Genomic DNA, 14,896 nt, shown 5'->3' on the forward strand with positions numbered 1-14,896 from the left:
AATCAACATAAAACCATCATGAAGTAAAACTACTGTTAAAGTGGAAAGAAATGATACTCAAAAAGTATCCCATCGGAGCACAAATTCCGACTTGAAATGTGACTGCTTCTTAGTGTTACACTTGAAAGATCTTCCATCTAATCCCAAAAGGAACTCAAGACCCTTTAAAAAAGGAGATTATTCACAAACTTTCATGCATAAGAGCTTAAAACAATGATAGATTTAAAATGTGGGACTGTTTTTTTGTTGTCTTTGATAGAAACAATATCAAAGTTGCCAGTGTTCAAGAAAACCAATAGCAAAACACAAGTTTTATGATGAACTTTAAGAATGATAACTTGATTTCTGATGAACATGGAAGGTTACTTGTTCTTTGAAACTTTTTTCTAGGAAAGTAAAACCTGCAGGTGAAGCTGTTTTGAAACACTTGTTTTTGACCTGTAGATCTAGTCCTCTGATAATTACAATGAGATGTGCTCTGGCAAAGTCTGTAATGTATTTTCACCTACTTGCTAACAGGGAGTATTTCAGAAGTATCAGGGTTTAGGATCCTTTAGGGGCGTATCTATGATTAAAGAGAGGGAAAAGTCATGTTCAAGTAAGGGGGGGTGGGGAGGAACTAGGGGAAAAAAAAATTTAAAAAAAAGAACAGTCCAAAGAGGCATAAGAACTACATTTAACCTCCTTCATCCACAAACATAAAAATGTTCAAGAAGAACTCAAGAGTCATTTTTAATCAAAAAGATTAACTATGTGACAGTTAAGTATGTTTGGGATTAAACCATCAAAGGGCCTGTCTCTTTTGTGTATATTTGCCTATTAGCAGTAGGTACTTGGCACAAGGATTGTATGTATGTTGCAGCCACAGACAGACACTTGCACTGCATACACCCTTTTCTGCAATGTTCATTAGGCAATCATATTGTCAAAGGTAAGTGTTTACCAGCAGCTTTAGTCTGCTTAAAACCATTTTAGCCTGAGGCTGATCTTGTGAAGAAGGCTTGCAGGAAGGGCAGAAGAGAGACAAAACATTTCGTTTTTCATGAAAACAAATGTATTCAGGCAGTATCCTGATTTGAGGTAATTTATAAATCTAAATTTGTATGTTAAGTGAAATTATAATTATTTTTATTTTGAGGCCAACTGTTTGATTTACACTATAAGTGAAAAAGATAGGACAAAGGCTTGGACCTTAAGGGTTACTACAACAAAGACAGTAATACAATATTTTGGGGAGAATTAATTTTTATGTGTATAACCATGTACACCTCAATGAATTTTCCCTGACTTGCTCAGGAATACAGCGTTACTCTGCTGATTATAGATTTCCTTTATGTAAATATTAATTCAAATACAAATATATTTTCAAGTTGGGTGTCTTTTGTTTAAGGAATGGGAAACTGAGCTTCCTCACATAATATCACAGAAAATAAATTCTTTAATATAATTAATATCACTTTAAGAAAATATACTTTCCTTCTCATTTCTAACTCTAGCTGTGCTTAATGAATAAAGATTAAATGCACATTACTATGAACAGTCACAACATCTAGATTTTAATCTAAAAATGGACTTTTTTCTGTATATGTTAATAAATGATCTGTTACCTTGAATTATTCCTAAATATGTAATATTCAGTGGTAGCATTTCATTAAATATATAACCATTTTGTCATGAATTTTTGATTGCACAACTGTTTTTAATATATGGAAAATCATATTTTAGACAAACTGAGAACATAAAAGACCCACTAACATACATGGAAGACCACTGCAGCTAAAAACTGAAGAAGACAAAAAATAGTTCTCACTTTCCTCTCAATTAAAACTCTGTGCAATTATACTTTTAGATTATAGATCTCTTCTGGGATTCTGGTTACACAGAACTTTTTGGTTCATTTCACAGGAATAATATTCATCTTAATTAGCAAAAACAATTGATGGGCTTTTCTCTTTTTTACAAGAGGGAGTTCACTCGGTGTACTGATTATGAGGAGTAGATTATCCTGATAAATGAAAAGTTCTTGTCTTTCTGAACAGCAGCTGAATATGTTATCTGTCTTCAGCCTTGTAGCTTCTTTGTTAGACATCACCTTGTTGAGACAGAATGACTTACTTGGTAAGTGGTTGACCCGATTTTTTGTCTGGCACCCTAACATTGCTGGGCATTATGCCAAGCTGGATTCTGTAGCTATTTACGACTGCATTCAAGGTTCAACTATGCAAATCACAACTATTAGCCAAAAAAGCATAGCAGATTTGTTTTTTAAATATTTCCATAGCTCACAAGGTCAAAGCATTTGTTTTCACAATTTAAAAATATAGTTTTGTAAGTAATGATCAGTAATGTTTAAAGAGATTGTCACCTTTTAACATTTTATTTAGACTGAATTAGACAGAACATAAACGTTTTTCCTCATGTGCTACAAAATAATTGTATGGAGCACAGGAAGAAGAGACATGAACTGAAGTGAAAAAATATATATCATTTTATATGTTAGTGAACGGCTTAGCTGCACCATACAGTATTACAATACAGCAAAAGAAAGATGAACTATGACAAAAAATCTTTGGAGGGTGCAGTCTTCCTCCTGAAGGCTGCCCTGATGAAGCTGTTTGCAGGGAGCTGCAGAGAAGGGCAAAGCCCAAATGCCTGCCCTGCTCACAGCCTGGGCAGCTCCACATTGCCCGCACAACTTCTGTTCCTAGTTGGTGTGAAATCAAACCTGGATCCTAACCGAATCCTTAGCCAGTATATATCCACAAATATTTATGCCTGTTATTTCCCAGACCTAAATCCATCCATCATCTTTTTGGTGGATTGTAGTTGCAGGCAGATACAGGATGCAATGGCCATGTAGGCCCATTCTTGCACCATGCACTGAAACTGTGGTGGTTTGCTAGGCTTCAGCTTGGGAGATTTCTGTTGGGTTTGGCGTTAGTTGCTTACCCCCCCATTCCCATGACATTTGAGCAACACCAAGACTGAAAAGTAAACCTGGTACAACTTCAAAAGGAGGTAGTGCTACAGTTGGGTTGGGTTTGCCATTTGCTCTGTGTGTTGTCCAGTATCAGTCCTGATTTGAATCCTTTGATAATCATATGTATAGGCTATCCTGGTCACTATCATCCTGCAGATTAGCTGTTGATTTGTCTCAGTTTTTGAAGTAACAGTGAAAACATGTTTTCAAAACTAGCAACCATATATGTTATGTAGTAAGAACTGTGGCTACAGAAAATCAAAATGTGATTTAAACACATATAAAATGATTACTCATAAGCAGAATTTGAAAAGAGGTGGTGTGCACAAGGTATGCAAGACAGATTTTAAAAAGACATATATCTCTACCATATCCTAATTTCCTGACAAACTTAACAAAAGTATTAATAAACCTTACACATGTATCAGCAACCTTATCTATAAAAGATACACGATTAAAAATAATTCTATTAACCCAACACTTAAAGATTCTTCAACAATATAATACAAATAGGCAATAGATAATATGTAATATAGAACGTAGAGAGATGGGTATAATGATAATATATTATAGACTATGTATCGTGGAAAATATAGTAAATTGAGACATTTCCTTTTAGAGAAAAGGGAAGTAGATTTAAATATGAACAGTGCACAGTCTGTTTTCTAATGCAGATTTAGGCATACTTCGGATTAGGTCCAAACTTTGTGACAGAATCCGAGGTGGGAGCACATGTTCCTTCCCCAGGTGAGCATCCTTCACATAACACCAAGGGTAGACAAGAGCTGCTTAATTTACTGATCGTAACATGAAATAATTAACAAGGCTTAATAGTTCTAACAGTTCACCTTATCAGCCAACAGTTTTCTTTATAATTGTAAGGCAAAAAGTGCTTTTCTAAGATTCTATTGACGAAGAAAAACAATCTGAGTGTGAGCTAACAGTGGCTGAGTGTAGTTTTCATTTATGAGATACTTTTTATTCATCACCTGAGTTTTGTGGGTTGTAGTAAAATAATGTGTTTCAGCAGAAGTGAAAGAATTATAGGAGAAATGATGTGAATGAGTGCATAATAAAGCCAATTAAGATTAATTGGTCAAAGTCTGATTTCTCTGTTTTAGTTACCATCCACTCAGAGCAGAAGAAGGACTCATTGATCTTAGTAGAATTTCTTCTCTTACTTACGAACTGCAGGACTGAAACTGTAGGGCTTCCCTGAATCATCTGTAACAGTATTTCCCCATACTTCTCCTAACAAGGTGTGAAAGAAGCTTCCAACAAAGCAGGGAAAAGATATTAACGTGGGACAAAAAATAAAAGTTGAACTGGGAATACAAAATTGAATTCATAGGGTCTGTACAAAGAGGCAGAGTTTGAGCCTTATTAATACAATACAAAGCCCCAGAATTTATTCATGGTTAAATTTCTGTGCTTTAGCCAATCCTTTTTTAAAGAGTCCCTTCTCCAACAAAAGGCACAGAGCACCGTGCTACGGTAAACACTAGCAACTCTGTCCACAGTCAAATCTAAATAATACTTAAGAAACTAAATCCAAAACATTAGCAATAAAAATACTTAGCATGTATTTCTTTCCTGGGAGCCTACATGGAAATTGAATTCCACTGAGCTGCACTTACACAGAACAGAATTCAATTAAAAAAAAAATCTGCCTGGATTCCATGCTGTGAAAAGCCCTTGCAAATTTATTTTAGGGACTTTGGGTGTGGAGTCTGGACATAGTTTTATTTTATTTTTTAATGGAATCAGTCTTAATGTCTAAGGTTATTCTTTACTTGCCTCTGCTGCACAGTTTTCACATATAAGCCAACTGAGGACAACTCGTTATTAAAGAAGTCGGCAGGTGTCCTGTGCTCTGAAACATATTAAATAAAGAACTCAACGGGATCATGTTGACTGTAAGCTTCACAAAGAAATTAAATAATGAAGGCAGAAGCTCTTCAACAAAGGCCAGTTCTGCATAAGTAAAAAAATGTCTTGTCAGAAGATGGAAAGTTCTACAGTTTTTTACTAGAATCTCTATTTTGATATTTTCTGAAAACAGGCAGTCTATAGATCTTAGACGGTTAAACTTTCTGTCCTGAGTCTTATACAGTAGACAGTGATCAGAATGGCAGGAATTGAATAGTCAAAATCTGCCCTTCTCTACACAGCTTCTTTGCTCAACAAAAGAACCATTGCAAAATGGCCTCATTATCACTCTGAAGTTTGTTGAATTGTCTTACCCATGTCAATATTAATATGAAATAGCTCTGAGAAATACAAAGAAAAGAGTAGAAAAGGGTCCATTGTATTTTTAGTTAATATTTTTCTAATGTATGAAGCCTTCTAGCCATGGAAACATTTAAAATACAGTCCCCTTTGAGATTTAAATGTATTTTGGGATAAGGTAATTTTAAATCACATTAGGAAGGTTCAAAACCAATATAAATACAGTTTTGAACTTCCCACTTATACTGAGTTGCTGAGTAATTGCACCAGACAAATGTTTTTAGAGTGGGCTTTAATATAAGGAATCACAAAATGTATTGGATTTTCATTTATTAAAACATGTTGTCATGCAGTAATTGTTTGAAGAAAAATGACAATTAAGAAATCTAACTAAGTCTCTTTTTGAAGAAAATTTAAACTTGATTTAATTCTCTTTGGAAAAAAAATGTTGACTTCAATAGGAGTAGGTCTGGGCAACTCAGAGTCGAGTGGAAAATAAATTATGCTAAGTGCATCCAGACTCACCAAGCATCTTTAAGAAACAGAGTGTTCCTAATGAACCAAAGTCTTCCAACAGCTTAATATGACTTTAAAATAACTAATAGGAAAAAATATTGTAAACCCTTTGTTGACCAGGTGTTTTCCCTTTTTATCAATACAATATATTCCTATAATGGCCATCCCATGCTCTGTCATTAAAATGTGAGCTTTCCTTTCAGGTGCTCTGCCTCAGACATATGGAATTCTCATCTGCAGTTTTTACCTCCAGTCTCCAAGTTAATCACACAGAGCTCCAGGAATGAGTTTGCTGCAAACACACTTCCTTACTCTGGGACTCAGTGAGTTTGTATGAATTTACCAGAACAATTATAAACTCCTTCTCCAAAACCCACCATCAACTTTAATACAAGACATGACACATTTCCCTATATCTGTGACTTCTAAGTTAACATTGTTGATGAGATTTAACAGGCACAAGTATTTGTAGGACTGGGGATATGGTCTTGGTTCAGCAAAAGTTTGCTCACCTAAACCTGTGTGTTTGCAGAAGTGGGGCCTCAGCTTTTGTTAAGTTACCAGTGAAAAATAAGCACGACGTTCCGATGTCCTGATGTCTTTCATTCCTACCAATAATTTATTTCATATCCATATTCATTTTTCAAGAAGGAAACAAACAATTCTCTAATATTAATTCTTCCCCAGACATAACTTAAACTTTACTTGAATTACTTACTATGTTTGCCAATCTCTTCTTGTCAGCCTAATGCCTCTTGTATGGGTAATTATGTGTTTAGTATTTCCCAGAAAGTTCAGATGAAACCACAAAACTAGTCCAGTTATATGCACTTCAGCCTCAATGTATGATGGAAAATCTTCTACCATTTTTTCATTCCAGTTGCCATTGTCAGATCCCCCAGCAAAAATCCATAGTGATCCCCATGCTTTCTTAAGATGAAATATGTGCAGATCAGTCTGCCTGGGTCAAAAAATCTACCAGTGCTGCATTACACCAAGCCATGGCCAACTGCAAAAATACCTATAATGGACCATATGCTATAGTTATCAGGGGCTGCACTGGTAAAACTGAAAGCAGAGTTTGGAGCAACATACAGGCTGAGAGCTACACTTGTGGCTTAGTCTATACGACTCTCTAACGCTGTAATCCCAAGTCAAAGAACGTGGTAGGAGTGTGGGAGCTTACCCTTGGAGATCTCTTGAGTGAAGCACAAATGGCAATCTCTAAGTGCACTGAAGAGTGAGTGACCAAATAAATTGGATGCATTCAATCACTTTTAAGACATCTCATCTGTGTGTAGCATTTTGATCCTGTGCTTGAGTAAATGTATGATGAAATTTTTATTAAAAGGCAATGCTCCTGTTTTAATGATAGTTAATTATATATAATTAAAATGAAAGGATTAATAATATTAAACATTTCATCAGAGGTAAAGATAAATATAAATACATATATTGTAGTATGATTAAATATGAATATATAATATTGAGCATATATTATCTTCAATGCATTATGTAAAATAGAAAATGAATAACATAATATATGAGATAATTTTATATTCCAGGCAGTATGTAAATTAAAGGCCTGGTTGAGTACTTCTATGTTCATAAAATCTATTTGATTTTTGGGGGGGCAATATGCAAAGAATAGTTGAGGTAGCCTTAAAACTTATTATAAAAAGTCCCTATGAAACAGATGTTTGCGCTTTATTGCTACGTCACCTTTCCATGTGAAAAGTGAATTATGATGCTAAATGACGTACATTTTGGCCACAAAGAAATCCTTTTCAGAGTCATAGATTAGAATGTGGAAATACCTAATTGCTAGCTGACCCTGAATCCATACATCTTCATAGGCCTAACTTCTGATGTTCAGAATCTTTGAATCAGGCCTTACATATTCATACACAGGGTATTCCTCTTGCATGCCACTTGCTTATATCTGACATACCTAATCTCATTTTGCCTCTTTTTTTAAAAAATCAGTATTTAGTGAAGTAACAACTCATTCCAGTTGTCATTTCTGCCATTAGATACAGAAAATCTGTAGCTCCAAATGTAAATTGCTATGAATCCACTGAACCTTTGTCCTGTAAAATTTTGTGCATTTACATAGTTTAATAAGCTGAGACATGCATTAGCTTTTTAAATAAATCTTTAAATTGGGTAGTTTTATATGAGAGAGATGTTTTGGTCTCTGCAAACTATAAGGAACTAGTATTTTTCTAACAAGACCTTAAGACCCTCAGAAGAATTTTAAGGATTTTTATGAACCCCTGTATGCATTCTTTAGCTAGATTTTGGCATTGTTTCAGTGTAACTCCAGTACAACTCAATCAGTTTATTTTATAATTAAAAACAAGGAAATAGTAACAAAAATACATAATATATGGTACTCATGTTTATAATAGAAACATCCATAAAGAAAGAAACATGTTCTAACTCTTCTCATTACCCCAAAGGGAATTGCATCTTTAATCACACAAAGCACAACGGCTTTCTAATTTCGTTTAAAGTGTTTCAGTACTTACAAAAACCAGATCAGGTTATTGTAAATCTAGAGCAAATTAGAATCATTGGCCTCTGCTCAGCTGTATTCAAGAATACTATGTAAATCATAAATTTAATGGCATACTAAGACACACATCTGTTTCTATTTTGTAGAAGTTAATAATCTAACTTCAGAGTATTTAAACATTACTTTCATTAACTGAAAAATTGTGAAAAATAGAGGCTGCTGTAAGTCACAACGTGTTGCTGAATTATGCTAAGGGAAATATAAAAATTGTGAGTCTATACAGTAAAGCATAATTTTCTGAGAGATATGTGCCATTGTCTGTTTCATGACCTTGCAGCTCCTCTGTTTACTAGGGAAAACATCACTTACACAAACAGAGCTGCATTGCTAAGTAGAATCTGCACCTGCACATAGTAGATTTCAATTTATATTTTTAGTAGCAAATGTCTTTCACAACAAGGAATAGATGATACCTTAATTCCCTAAACCTATATAGATAATGACCTAATGACTTTTCTTACAGTTAGCATTCTATAATCCAAGTAAATAATCTGCCCATCAATATGCCTACTGCAACTGATTTTAAAGATATTTTTGTCACTAGAACAGATAAAAATATTCTACTGCATAGATCAATTCCCAGTATATACTTATTTTTATAAAACTTACTTTGTGGTCTAGTGTGTACACTATCTTATAAGTTGCCTCATACTATTGTCCTTATTGATAAGTTTAGTTTATTAACAGATTAATACACTATCTTATACTGTATCATAAATTGGGCATCATGCACAATTTATTTAATTTGCAAAGAACCAATTGTGTATGATTCACTGGAGAAATACGTCACTGTTTGCAGCTTTCGGTTGTAAAGACACTAGTTTCCCCAAAGGAAACAAATGTAGTACCATATATGTACTAATTTTTTTGAAAATGTAGTTGAATTCGGTTGCAAGGCAGAATAGAGTTGGCCTGCTAGGTTTAGCACTGTAATAAAAGAGCTAATTTGTAAGGTTTACTATGATAATGGATTGTAAGGTGATAAATTTTGGCCAATAAATTCCTTGGAAACTCAAAACTGTGTTGCACTAACTGGCAAAGTTAAAATATGCAGAATACTAAATGAAATCTTTATTCATAAAAATTACAATGTCAAAAATGTGATTTCTTATAGAATTTTTTCTTTTCAAATAATCTAGTTATTAAAAGACATCCAATCTTTGGGAAGTCAGATGTCACTTATGTGCTGTTTTGCTTGTGCTAAAATTACCTGCAGTAGTAGATACTTTGCATTAAAGCGTAGGATGCACAAAGCTGAATGGGATTTATGTAAATAACTGTATGAATATGTATCTCACCTTTTACCAGTGCTAATTTCAATGAGCTGTATTTGAGAAGGAATTATATTAATATATACAACTGATAGGGAATTTGCACATTAATTTTACTATCAACAAAAATTCTAAAGAAAGTAAATTAAACCAATGTAGCCATAGAGAGAGGTGACAGGAAGAGAAAACAAAGGCAAAACTCGGCACCTAAATGGTACAATGCAAATTTGTGGTGTCTTCTTCAGTAAGATTCAGTGGTTGCATATGCAGGAAATTCTCCCATTCCTGTGTAAATGCATACAGAGTTCTCACTTTGCTTTCCAAGCATACAGTAAAAGCTTAAGTGTGTTGTGTTACTGATATATTAAATGGAGTATCATGATTTACTAGATATAATATGAAAAGATCATATTTTGGTGCTGATTATTCCACAAAGAGCAGCCAGTGCTCATAGTGGGATGGGGAATATCATCTTAATTAATTATTGAATATATTTTAATATTTATAATTAGCAGTAGTACTAAGCAGTCAATCGTTCCTCACAACAGAAGCATGGTAGTAATATCATTCTTTGACTGCAGTGTTTTTAGAAAGGCGTAACCACACCTTCAATCAGATTCAAATACTATTTGTCAAAAACATTGAGGTCTGTCAGGAGTAAATGATCATTTAATTAAAGAAAAAAAGGTGGAATATCTTTGATCCCTATACTTTAGTGATATTAATTCCCATGTGCTGCAGGTGTTTGTAATGTATAACAAATCATTACTGAAACAGAGGCTTTTATAGGCAGTTTCGGTGAAGGAAAATGACTGTTCGTACAGCTGCCAGAGTTACACCTGGCAATGTACAAGCATGACAAAATGTGAACTAGAAGATGTAAGCCTGGAAACAAATCTGGGTCTCCCTCTCCATGCTCTGCCCATGCCAGCTGAGGTGGATTGCAAAGCAGTGCTGATGTACAAAGTTGATGGGGAGGGGGGAGAGCCTGAATTTGCTGCTGTTTCTAGGCTCTCTGACCAGTGATCCATGATGCATCTCTGGTATCCGCTCCAGAGGGAGCCAATCACACAACTGTCAGCATTTCAATGGCAATCAGTACCAAGAGGAAAAAATATATTCTTATAAAAAAAATATAAGGGACCAAGTCCTTGGTTTAAACCGCAAAACAAAATCAAAGCAAGTATAACCAATCAACTGAGGCTATGAGCACTTCCAGAGTGGCACAGGAAACTGAGAAGCAGAACCAGATGAACTGTACGTAAGGCAAGACTTATACATCATCTTGATTAAAGCTACCAATGGAAAATTCTAAATTAAAAAAGAAAACAACAAAAAAGCCCACTTCTTACAGAATAACACCTGGTGGCACACTGGGAAAACAGTAAATTTGAACTGAAATATGCAAGTTTGGAAGCAAATAACGGCTCTCATGCCCCGCCTTTCGAGAAGGGAATTTGAAAGTTGCAATCATGAGGTGAGGAAGTCCCAGTGGGAGGTTCTTTTCTGTTCGTGATTGATCGTGAGCACCCTGTTCTTTCCTGTTCATAACCTATTATCATATCTCTGAACTTGATTATTGTGACTATGGACCAGATTTTCATGTAGGCATTGTATAGAATTCCAACAACTAGACTCCTAAAGAGAAACGTGGAAGGAATTTAAGCCGTTAAGTTTAAAAACCCATTGCTTCAATGCTGCCTACCTAGAGAAGATGTCTCTGTTCAACAGGCACTTCCACGTTTTTACATTTAATTTTCCTACAACACCATTGCTAAGGCTGTCTGTGAAACAAAGCTGAGCAGTTAAAGGTGACAGTCCTACTCGAAGAGCACCTGACATCCACCAACACAGGTAGTCTGTCACTAAACCCAGCGGTATGCACCACTTTCTTTTAAAGGTGTAGCTTTATTTTACAACCAGCACTTAGAGACTTGTCCAAAGTGTGTGAAACAGGATCGGTTCTCTCCTCTGCCTGAAGGGATTCAACTGCGTATCTCTCCCCAGCTAAACAGTTTTCTAACCCGCAGCCTGATTGAAGATGGAGATATTCTCCACTTCTGCTGTTAAAGTAATGCACCAGGCAGAAACTGATTCAGGATTCACTGGGCTAGAAAGTGAGAGCACCAGAGGGAACATGACTTTGTAGCTTAATGATTTGGGCAGTCAATTGGAATGGGGAGGCCTGAGTTCCAGTCTGTGGTCCAAGATTTTGATGTTTTTTATCCCATAACTTCTCAAGAAAGTAAATTTAACCTTACCCCCAACACAGGCATCTAAATCTTTGTGGGTTTGTAGAGCTGTGCAGATAAAGATTCTTATCTCTTCAAATATTGGCCTATGCCATCAAGAACATGGATTTTAATAGTTCCTAGGATGATTATATTAGGTGCTTGGGTAAGAAGAGAAAAGCTTTCATGGGTTCATACTTGCAAATACAATGGTTTGCCTTTGAATTCTCCATTCTTTGTTCATCTTTTTTGCATCACCTTTCATTTTGTGATACACAAGCAACAGAAGAGTGGCCAGCGACCTAGATAATATTATAGTTAAAAGCACTTTGCAATGAATGTAAGTTCTAGATCTGCAATTGGAGTTTGATAAAGCAAATCGTAAGAGGTATAGGGGTTTAGCATAGACATCAAGTCCTTCTCCCATTCAGTTTCAAGTCTTCCCATTCTGTTATATAAAGCAGTAGGGCTGCAAGAGGTGAGGAAAGGTGGTGACAATACACAGTGGCGTCCACACATGCCAGTCTGAGATATGGGGTACTTCTCTGGCTGCGAATTACCGAGTGAAAGACATACAGAGATTTAGCAAAGTCATAACAAACTGTACGATATAGCTGCGTAAGGGGGAGGAGGAGGAGGAGCTCCCTACCTGCCAGGCAAAATTACATTTATTTTAAATAGAAAAATCTATTTGATTTCTTACTATTCTCTTGGGCCTTGCTTCTTTCCTTAAAAAACATTATTTGCTGCCCAAATGCAGAAGCAATGCCTATGCAGATATACAGTTGGAGAAAAGGGAACCTAGAAACGTGCAAAACTATTTGGAGAATTGGGATCTCATGACATATCTCTTTCCCCAAAAGCTCAGCACTGCAGTTCCCTTCCTGGTATGATCATTTCAGCTTCTGTGCAGAGCTTTTCATATGAAAACAGGGAATTGTACTCATCTCTTTTTAAACGTGTTCTGCTACGTGACTCCTAACAGCTCAATCTTGAAAACTCTTTGGCCTTTATAAATGCCTGCAGCATTAAACTGTAAACTTTTCTCCTCCAACGTACACCCATAAATACCCAAAGCCCAAAGTAAGGAATGTACTTCTTCAATAACACTGAGCTCCATCGCTCCCCCAGGTTTACTTTTCAGAGAGTGGAGAGGCAACTGCAATGTCTTAGCATGAACATAAAAAACTGCATCTAAATTCACTGGCAAAAGTCATATTGAGCTCTTGTAATCTATTAATGTGATACAAAAATTCTGTTTCAGAATACCTAGTTAATATGGCATAGACATGCTTTTGTTTCATAGCTGCATTTTCTCTGAACAAGGTTGTTTCTAATATTACTTAATTAAACAAAATTAAATTAATTTCTGTCTAAGAAACAAGAAACAACAGCTTTGTTGAATGAAATGATCTTCATTTTCTTGAAGCTATTTAAATTAAAAACATGAGTTTCTACAGTTGGAAAAAAAAAAATCCATGGTTAAAATGTTTGAAGCCCATCAATCTCTTTAACCACACAGCTAATGTGTTCCTTCTGTTTTCTTTGAATGAAATCACCATGAGTGGTTAGATGTTGATTTAACATAAAGCAAATGGAAATGGGTGTTTCCTTAGTCATGTGTAGAATTTATTTTTAAAAACAATTAGCAAGTGTTATGAGTAAGTCAATGATTTTGTCATTTCTTAAATAATGATATAGATTATGAGTCATTAAAATTGATTACTGAAGTAAACTGTGTAAAATGCAAATTCATATTACAGTTATTTGTTAGGAACAGCTGCAGAATTCTCTTATTTTATTGATGGGTTTCATTTTTTCCCAAGTGACACTAAAATCAGTGACTTAGTTTAAAAGACCAGTAATTGTCAAGATATATTTCCAAACTTTTAAGACAATACATTGGATATTTCCTCTTATGGATTGTATCATTCACACTTTATTTATATAGATTTGTCTGCAAAATTAATTGGGGATTTTCCTAAATAAAACAAGCAAAATTTTGCCTTTTCAGTTTTGTATTGAAATGGTAAAATCATGTAATGGTTTGTGACTTTTCCATGTACCATGGGAAAAAACCCACATATTTACATTATACCAATTAAACCGTGTCTTTATATTACACCAATTGTAGCTGATGCTACTGCACTACATATATACAACCTCTTCTGTCAGTCTTTGCTAACATTACATCTAATTGTAAGTTCATTGATATGTTATTCACAGGAGTACATACAGATAGGAGGAAATGTCAGTCGCTAGTATTTAAAGTTCAGTCATAAAACTCCAGTAATAAAAAAACCAGGTTGCATAAAATCTGTGTAAACCATTTCTTATGGGGGAACTGACACTTAGGGCAATACAAAATATTATTTATCAAGACATTAAAACATTTTAAATTAACCTTTTTAAGAATAGTCAAATGTAAACTGCAATTCTCTGGCAAAAACCCCTCTAGTGGAGTCTACAAGATCATATTACAGACATCACAATTTGGCTAATTTTTGCCGCAAGTTAAATCGTCTTTCTCAGATGCATCTCCTTCAAGTACACAGCTGACAGTCAAATCTTTTCCAGTTGTTAGTCCTACACGTAGTCCCTAGAAATGCTAACTAACTGATACACAGTTCTTGTGATTATTTAAAAAATTACTATGAATTTGCTTTCAGTTTTTCAAGGACATGATCCAGCAGGTTCACCAAAGCAATTCGAGAGCAATACACACAGAATATACAGCTTAACATGAAACATCACAAAATTTAACATTAGTAAAAGGGGCACATAAAATATTATCAAATGATTTTGCTAAGATGATAACATTTCTTGTAGTGTTTTCAAGCTAGATATTTTGTACTGTTGCAGCAAAGCAAGATTTTAAGGAAAATCTACTTGTCTGTACTTATTTGTGGAGTCCGTGGGGAATGAGATATGTATTTTATAGGGATATGGCAAAAAGCAAACAGTTGGCAGTTTTAATGGTGAAAAGAAATTTGATTTGTTATAATTCCTTCTTATATATTAATATTCAAATCTGGCAACAACTGTGGCTGAGTAAAAACTAAAGGATCAGATTTAAGTATGCCATGGGTAT

At 34.9% G+C, this 14,896-nt stretch overlaps 1 protein-coding gene across 6 annotated transcripts in view; it reads left to right on the plus strand.

The window, feature by feature from the left end:
* ADGRL2 (adhesion G protein-coupled receptor L2) overlaps positions 1-14,896 on the plus strand; it is a 395,707-nt gene that overhangs the window by 214,968 nt on the left and 165,843 nt on the right. For 5 of the 6 annotated variants that reach the window (XM_087730655.1, XM_087730657.1, XM_087730656.1 and 2 more), the window contains exon 3: positions 5,929-6,048. The exons of the other annotated variant lie outside the window; for it this stretch is intronic. The gene's annotated coding sequence lies outside the window, so the exon portion shown is untranslated. The remainder of the gene's footprint in view (positions 1-5,928; positions 6,049-14,896) is intronic. 6 annotated transcript variants of the gene reach the window in all.

The sequence above is a fragment of the Nipponia nippon genome, unplaced genomic scaffold, assembly GCF_047370975.1.
Source record: "Nipponia nippon isolate SJK-2023a ecotype South Korea unplaced genomic scaffold, ASM4737097v1 scaffold_5, whole genome shotgun sequence".
Lineage (NCBI taxonomy): Eukaryota > Metazoa > Chordata > Aves > Pelecaniformes > Threskiornithidae > Nipponia > Nipponia nippon.